This window comes from Syngnathus leptorhynchus, unplaced genomic scaffold, assembly GCF_054491065.1.
Source record: "Syngnathus leptorhynchus isolate UIUO unplaced genomic scaffold, UIUO_Slep HiC_scaffold_555, whole genome shotgun sequence".
Lineage (NCBI taxonomy): Eukaryota > Metazoa > Chordata > Actinopteri > Syngnathiformes > Syngnathidae > Syngnathus > Syngnathus leptorhynchus.
This window is the reverse complement of record NW_028232458.1, coordinates 17,501-25,024: the sequence shown is the minus strand read 5'-3', so window position 1 is coordinate 25,024 and position 7,524 is coordinate 17,501.

The window sequence follows — 7,524 nt, the reverse complement described above, 5'->3', positions numbered from 1 at the left end:
GCTAAGCAATTTTAACGGGTCGCCCGGTTCTTTTTTGATCCAGCCCGGTTCTTTTTTTATCCAGCCCGGTTCTTTTTACACTTCCAGCTGGAGCTCGGGAGCGGCTTTTTGCACAAGATCACGCCGGGTTAGGCTTCCAGGACCTCGGCTAAGCAATTTTAACGGGTCGCCCGGTTCTTTTTTGATCCAGCCCGGTTCTTTTTTTATCCAGCCCGGTTCTTTTTACACTTCCAGCTGGAGCTCGGGAGCGGTTTTTTGCACAAGATCACGCCGTGTTAGGCTTCCAGGACCTCGGCTAAGCAATTTTAACGGGTCGCCCGGTTCTTTTTTGATCCAGCCCGGTTCTTTTTTTTATCCAGCCCGGTTCTTTTCACACTTCCAGCTGGAGCTCGGCAGCGGCTATTTGCACAAGATCACGCCGGGTTAGGCTTCCAGGACCTCGGCTAAGCAATTTTAACGGGTCGCCCGGTTCTTTTTTGATCCAGCCCGGTTCTTTTTTTATCCAGCCCGGTTCTTTTTACACTTCCAGCTGGAGCTCGGGAGCGGCTTTTTGCACAAGATCACGCCGTGTTAGGCTTCCAGGACCTCGGCTAAGCAATTTTAACGGGTCGCCCGGTTCTTTTTTGATCCAGCCCGGTTCTTTTTTTATCCAGCCCGGTTCTTTTTACACTTCCAGCTGGAGCTCGGGAGCGGTTTTTTGCACAAGATCACGCCGTGTTAGGCTTCCAGGACCTCGGCTAAGCAATTTTAACGGGCCGCCCGGTTCTTTTTTGATCCAGCCCGGTTCTTTTTTGATCCAGCCCGGTTCTTTTTCCACTTCCAGCTGGAGCTCAGCAGCGGCTTTTTGCACAAGATCACGCCGGGTTAGGCTTCCAGGACCTCGGCTAAGCAATTTTAACGGGTCGCCCGGTTCTTTTTTGATCCAGCCCGGTTCTTTTTTTATCCAGCCCGGTTCTTTTTACACTTCCAGCTGGAGCTCGGGAGCGGTTTTTTGCACAAGATCACGCCGTGTTAGGCTTCCAGGACCTCGGCTAAGCAATTTTAACGGGCCGCCCGGTTCTTTTTTGATCCAGCCCGGTTCTTTTTTGATCCAGCCCGGTTCTTTTTCCACTTCCAGCTGGAGCTCAGCAGCGGCTTTTTGCACAAGATCACGCCGGGTTAGGCTTCCAGGACCTCGGCTAAGCACTTCTAACGGGTCGCCCGGTTCTTTTTTTGAACCAGCCCGGTTCTTTTTACACTTCCAGCTGGAGCTCAGCAGCGGCTTTTTGCACAAGATCACGCCGGGTTAGGGTTCCAGGACCTCGGCTAAGCAATTTTAACGGGCCGCCCGGTTCTTTTTTTGATCCAGCCCGGTTCTTTTTACACTTCCAGCTGGAGCTCAGCAGCGGCTTTTTGCACAAGATCACGCCGGGTTAGGCTTCCAGGACCTCGCCTAAGCACTTCTAACGGGCCCTGGTCCACCCCTGCCAGCGCATTTCAAAACTTGGCATTAATTTCGACCTAAGAGACGAAGTCTGATTTTTTTCTACCACTTGGGCGGCCTTTTTGCACCCAGAACACCCGCACCGGCACCATAAATTCGAAGGGTGCCGAGTGCGTCGGCGCAGATTCTGCGACGGAGTGACACTTCCCTCTTGTGGACATTCGGCGGTAGGTGAAATGCGCACTCGGTCTTCTCTTTTCTTTTCCTTCCAGTGAAACTTTGGCAACATTCTGCGAGCTGCTGGCTTCCAGAACCTCGGCCAAGCAGGTGGAGGATTTTTTTCCACTTCCAGCTGGAGGTGAGGAGGGACTTTTTGGGCAAGATCACGCCGACTTAGCAAGCAAGGTGGAAGTGCCAGCATGCTCCGTGGCTGGAAGTGTGGATGTGCCAGCACCCTCCCTGCCTATGGAAGTGTGGAGCTCCAGCACCCTCCCTGCCTATGGAAGTGTGGAGCTCCAGCACCCTCCCTGCCTATGGAAGTGTGGAGCTCCAGCACCCTCCCTGCCTATGGAAGTGTGGAGCTCCAGCACCCTCCCTGCCTATGGAAGTGTGGAGCTCCAGCACCCTCCCTGCCTATGGAAGTGTGGAGCTCCAGCACCCTCCCTGCCTATGGAAGTGTGGAGCTCCAGCACCCTCCCTGCCTATGGAAGTGTGGAGCTCCAGCACCCTCCCTGCCTATGGAAGTGTGGAGCTCCAGCACCCTCCCTGCCTATGGAAGTGTGGAGCTCCAGCACCCTCCCTGCCTATGGAAGTGTGGAGCTCCAGCACCCTCCCTGCCTATGGAAGTGTGGAGCTCCAGCACCCTCCCTGCCTATGGAAGTGTGGAGCTCCAGCACCCTCCCTGCCTATGGAAGTGTGGAGCTCCAGCACCCTCCCTGCCTATGGAAGTGTGGAGCTCCAGCACCCTCCCTGCCTATGGAAGTGTGGAGCTCCAGCACCCTCCCTGCCTATGGAAGTGTGGAGCTCCAGCACCCTCCCTGCCTATGGAAGTGTGGAGCTCCAGCACCCTCCCTGCCTATGGAAGTGTGGAGCTCCAGCACCCTCCCTGCCTATGGAAGTGTGGAGCTCCAGCACCCTCCCTGCCTATGGAAGTGTGGAGCTCCAGCACCCTCCCTGCCTATGGAAGTGTGGAGCTCCAGCACCCTCCCTGCCTATGGAAGTGTGGAGCTCCAGCACCCTCCCTGCCTATGGAAGTGTGGAGCTCCAGCACCCTCCCTGCCTATGGAAGTGTGGAGCTCCAGCACCCTCCCTGCCTATGGAAGTGTGGAGCTCCAGCACCCTCCCTGCCTATGGAAGTGTGGAGCTCCAGCACCCTCCCTGCCTATGGAAGTGTGGAGCTCCAGCACCCTCCCTGCCTATGGAAGTGTGGAGCTCCAGCACCCTCCCTGCCTATGGAAGTGTGGAGCTCCAGCACCCTCCCTGCCTATGGAAGTGTGGAGCTCCAGCACCCTCCCTGCCTATGGAAGTGTGGAGCTCCAGCACCCTCCCTGCCTATGGAAGTGTGGAGCTCCAGCACCCTCCCTGCCTATGGAAGTGTGGAGCTCCAGCACCCTCCCTGCCTATGGAAGTGTGGAGCTCCAGCACCCTCCCTGCCTATGGAAGTGTGGAGCTCCAGCACCCTCCCTGCCTATGGAAGTGTGGAGCTCCAGCACCCTCCCTGCCTATGGAAGTGTGGAGCTCCAGCACCCTCCCTGCCTATGGAAGTGTGGAGCTCCAGCACCCTCCCTGCCTATGGAAGTGTGGAGCTCCAGCACCCTCCCTGCCTATGGAAGTGTGGAGCTCCAGCACCCTCCCTGCCTATGGAAGTGTGGAGCTCCAGCACCCTCCCTGCCTATGGAAGTGTGGAGCTCCAGCACCCTCCCTGCCTATGGAAGTGTGGAGCTCCAGCACCCTCCCTGCCTATGGAAGTGTGGAGCTCCAGCACCCTCCCTGCCTATGGAAGTGTGGAGCTCCAGCACCCTCCCTGCCTATGGAAGTGTGGAGCTCCAGCACCCTCCCTGCCTATGGAAGTGTGGAGCTCCAGCACCCTCCCTGCCTATGGAAGTGTGGAGCTCCAGCACCCTCCCTGCCTATGGAAGTGTGGAGCTCCAGCACCCTCCCTGCCTATGGAAGTGTGGAGCTCCAGCACCCTCCCTGCCTATGGAAGTGTGGAGCTCCAGCACCCTCCCTGCCTATGGAAGTGTGGAGCTCCAGCACCCTCCCTGCCTATGGAAGTGTGGAGCTCCAGCACCCTCCCTGCCTATGGAAGTGTGGAGCTCCAGCACCCTCCCTGCCTATGGAAGTGTGGAGCTCCAGCACCCTCCCTGCCTATGGAAGTGTGGAGCTCCAGCACCCTCCCTGCCTATGGAAGTGTGGAGCTCCAGCACCCTCCCTGCCTATGGAAGTGTGGAGCTCCAGCACCCTCCCTGCCTATGGAAGTGTGGAGCTCCAGCACCCTCCGTGCCTATGGAAGTGTGGAGCTCCAGCACCCTCCCTGCCTATGGAAGTGTGGCGCTCCAGCACCCTCCGTGCCTGGAGCTATGGAAGTATGGAGCTCCAGCACCCTCCGTGCCTATGGAAGTGTGGAGCTCCAGCACCCTCCGTGCCTGGAGCTATGGAAGTGTGGAGCTCCAGCACCCTCCGTGCCTAGGGAAGTGTGGAGCTCCAGCACCCTCCGTGCCTATGGAAGAGCCACCTCCGCGGGCATGCTGCTCAACCACGCCGGCCCAGAGTTCCAGCCGCTCGGCTACACTCTCTCACAAGCCCCGCCTGGAGCTCCCCAGCCCGCCCCTGGTACCTCAACTACCGAGGCCAGCCGCTCGACCAGGCCGGCCCAGAGTTCCAGCCGCTCGGATAAGCTCTGTCACTCTCCCGCTAAGCAGCCACCGGTAACGGGGAAATGTCGCCGCCTTGTGGACACGCCGTTGTAAATGAATGGGCTTTCGCACTTAGTGCAATTTTCGCCAGCTCCGTGGCTGCAAGTATGGAGCTATGGAGCTATGGAGCCACCAGACAGGCTGGAGCTCTGGAGCTATGGAAGTATGGAGCTCTGGAGCTATGGAGCTATGGAGCTATGGAGCTCTGGGGCTATGGAGCTATGGAGCTATGGAGCTCTGGAGCTCTGGTGCTATGGAGCTATGGCGCTCTGGAAGTATGGAGCTATGGAGCTATGGAGCTATGGAGCTATGGAAGTCTGGAGCTATGGAAGTATGGAGCTATGGAAGTATGGAGCTATGGAGCTATGGAGCTATGGAGCTATGGAGCTATGGAGCCACCAGCCAGCACCCTCCGTGGCTGGATCAATGGAAGTGTTTTAGGTACCAGGCAGCCAAAGGGCCGAGGCCTCACGCTCGACCACGCCGGCGCAGAGTTCCAGCCGCTCGGATAAGCTCTGTCACTCACCCGCCGCGCAGCCACCGGTAACGGGGAAATGTCGCCGCCTTGTGGACACGCCGTTGTAAATGAATGGGCTTTCGCACTTAGTGCAATTTTCGCCAACTCTCTGACTGGAGCTATGGAAGTATGGAGCTATGGAGCCACCAGCCACCCAGGCTGGAGCTATGGAGCTCTGGAGCTATGGAGCTCTGGTGCTATGGAAGTATGGAGCTATGGAGCTATGGAAGTATGGCGCTATGGAGCTATGGAGCTCTGGAAGTATGGAGCTATGGAGCTCTGGAGGTATGGAGCTATGGAGCCCTGGAGCCCTGGAGCTATGGAGCCCTGGAGCCCTGGAGCTATGGAGCCCTGGAGCTATGGAGCTATGGAGCCCTGGAGCTATGGAGCCCTGGAGCTATGGAGCTATGGAGCTCTGGTGCTATGGAGCTATGGAGCTCTGGTGCTATGGAGCTATGGAGCTCTGGTGCTATGGAGCTATGGAGCTCTGGTGCTATGGAGCTATGGAGCTCTGGTGCTATGGAGCTCTGGAGCTCTGGTGCTATGGAGCTATGGAGCTCTGGTGCTATGGAGCTCTGGAGCTCTGGTGCTATGGAGCTCTGGAGCTCTGGTGCTATGGAGCTATGGAGCTCTGGTGCTATGGAGCTATGGAGCTCTGGTGCTATGGAGCTATGGAGCTCTGGTGCTATGGAGCTATGGAGCTATGGAGCCACCAGCCAGCACCCTCCGTGGCTGGATCAATGGAAGTGTTTTAGGTACCAGGCAGCCAAAGGGCCGGGGCCTCACGCTCGACCACGCCGGCGCAGAGTTCCAGCCGCTCGGATAAGCTCTGTCACTCACCGCCGCCGCGCAGCCACCGGTAACGGGGAAATGTCGCCGCCTGGCGGACACGCCGTTGTAAATGAATGGGCTTTCGCACTTAGTGCAATTTTAGCCAACTCCGTGGCTGCAAGTATGGAAGTATGGAGCTATGGAGCCACCAGCCAGCACCCTCCGCGGCTGGAGCTATGGAAGTATGGAGCTATGGAGCTATGGAGCTCTGGAAGTATGGAGCTATGGAGCTCTGGAGGTATGGAGCTATGGAGCCCTGGAGCCCTGGAGCTATGGAGCCCTGGAGCTATGGAGCTATGGAGCCCTGGAGCTATGGAGCCCTGGAGCTATGGAGCTATGGAGCTCTGGTGCTATGGAGCTATGGAGCTCTGGTGCTATGGAGCTATGGAGCTCTGGTGCTATGGAGCTATGGAGCTCTGGTGCTATGGAGCTATGGAGCTCTGGTGCTATGGAGCTATGGAGCTCTGGTGCTATGGAGCTATGGAGCTCTGGTGCTATGGAGCTATGGAGCTCTGGTGCTATGGAGCTATGGAGCTCTGGTGCTATGGAGCTATGGAGCTCTGGTGCTATGGAGCTATGGAGCTATGGAGCTCTGGTGCTATGGAGCTATGGAGCTCTGGTGCTATGGAGCTATGGAGCTCTGGTGCTATGGAGCTATGGAGCTCTGGTGCTATGGAGCTCTGGTGCTATGGAGCTCTGGTGCTATGGAGCTATGGAGCTCTGGTGCTATGGAGCTCTGGAGCTCTGGAGGTATGGAGCTATGGAGCTATGGAGCCACCAGCCAGCACCCTCCGTGGCTGGATCAATGGAAGTGTTTTAGGTACCAGGCAGCCAAAGGGCCGAGGCCTCACGCTCGACCACGCCGGCGCAGAGTTCCAGCCGCTCGGATAAGCTCTGTCACTCACCCGCCGCGCAGCCACCGGTAACGGGGAAATGTCGCCGCCTTGTGGACACGCCGTTGTAAATGAATGGGCTTTCGCACTTAGTGCAATTTTAGCACACTCTCTGACTGGAGCTATGGAAGTATGGAGCTATGGAGCCACCAGCCACCCAGGCTGGAGCTATGGAGCTATGGAGCTCTGGTGCTATGGAGCTATGGAGCTCTGGTGCTATGGAGCTATGGAGCTCTGGTGCTATGGAGCTATGGAGCTCTGGTGCTATGGAGCTATGGAGCTCTGGTGCTATGGAGCTATGGAGCTCTGGTGCTATGGAGCTATGGAGCTCTGGTGCTATGGAGCTCTGGAGCTCTGGAGGTATGGAGCTATGGAGCTATGGAGCCACCAGCCAGCACCCTCCGTGGCTGGATCAATGGAAGTGTTTTAGGTACCAGGCAGCCAAAGGGCCGGGGCCTCACGCTCGACCACGCCGGCGCAGAGTTCCAGCCGCTCGGATAAGCTCTGTCACTCACCCGCCGCGCAGCCACCGGTAACGGGGAAATGTCGCCGCCTGGCGGACACGCCGTTGTAAATGAATGGGCTTTCGCACTTAGTGCAATTTTAGCCAACTCCGTGGCTGCAAGTATGGAAGTATGGAGCTATGGAGCCACCAGCCAGCACCCTCCGCGGCTGGAGCTATGGAAGTATGGAGCTATGGAGCTCTGGGGCTATGGAAGTATGGAGCTCTGGGGCTATGGAGCTCCGGGGCTATGGAGCTCCGGGGCTATGGAGCTCCGGGGCTATGGAGCTCCGGGGCTATGGAGCTCTGGAGCTCCGGGGCTATGGAGCTCCGGGGCTATGGAGCTCCGGGGCTATGGAGCTCTGGAGCTATGGAAGTATGGATGATCCAGCACCCTCCGTGGCTGACCGCTGGTGCTCGGGGCCGGTGAACTCGGCACCCGC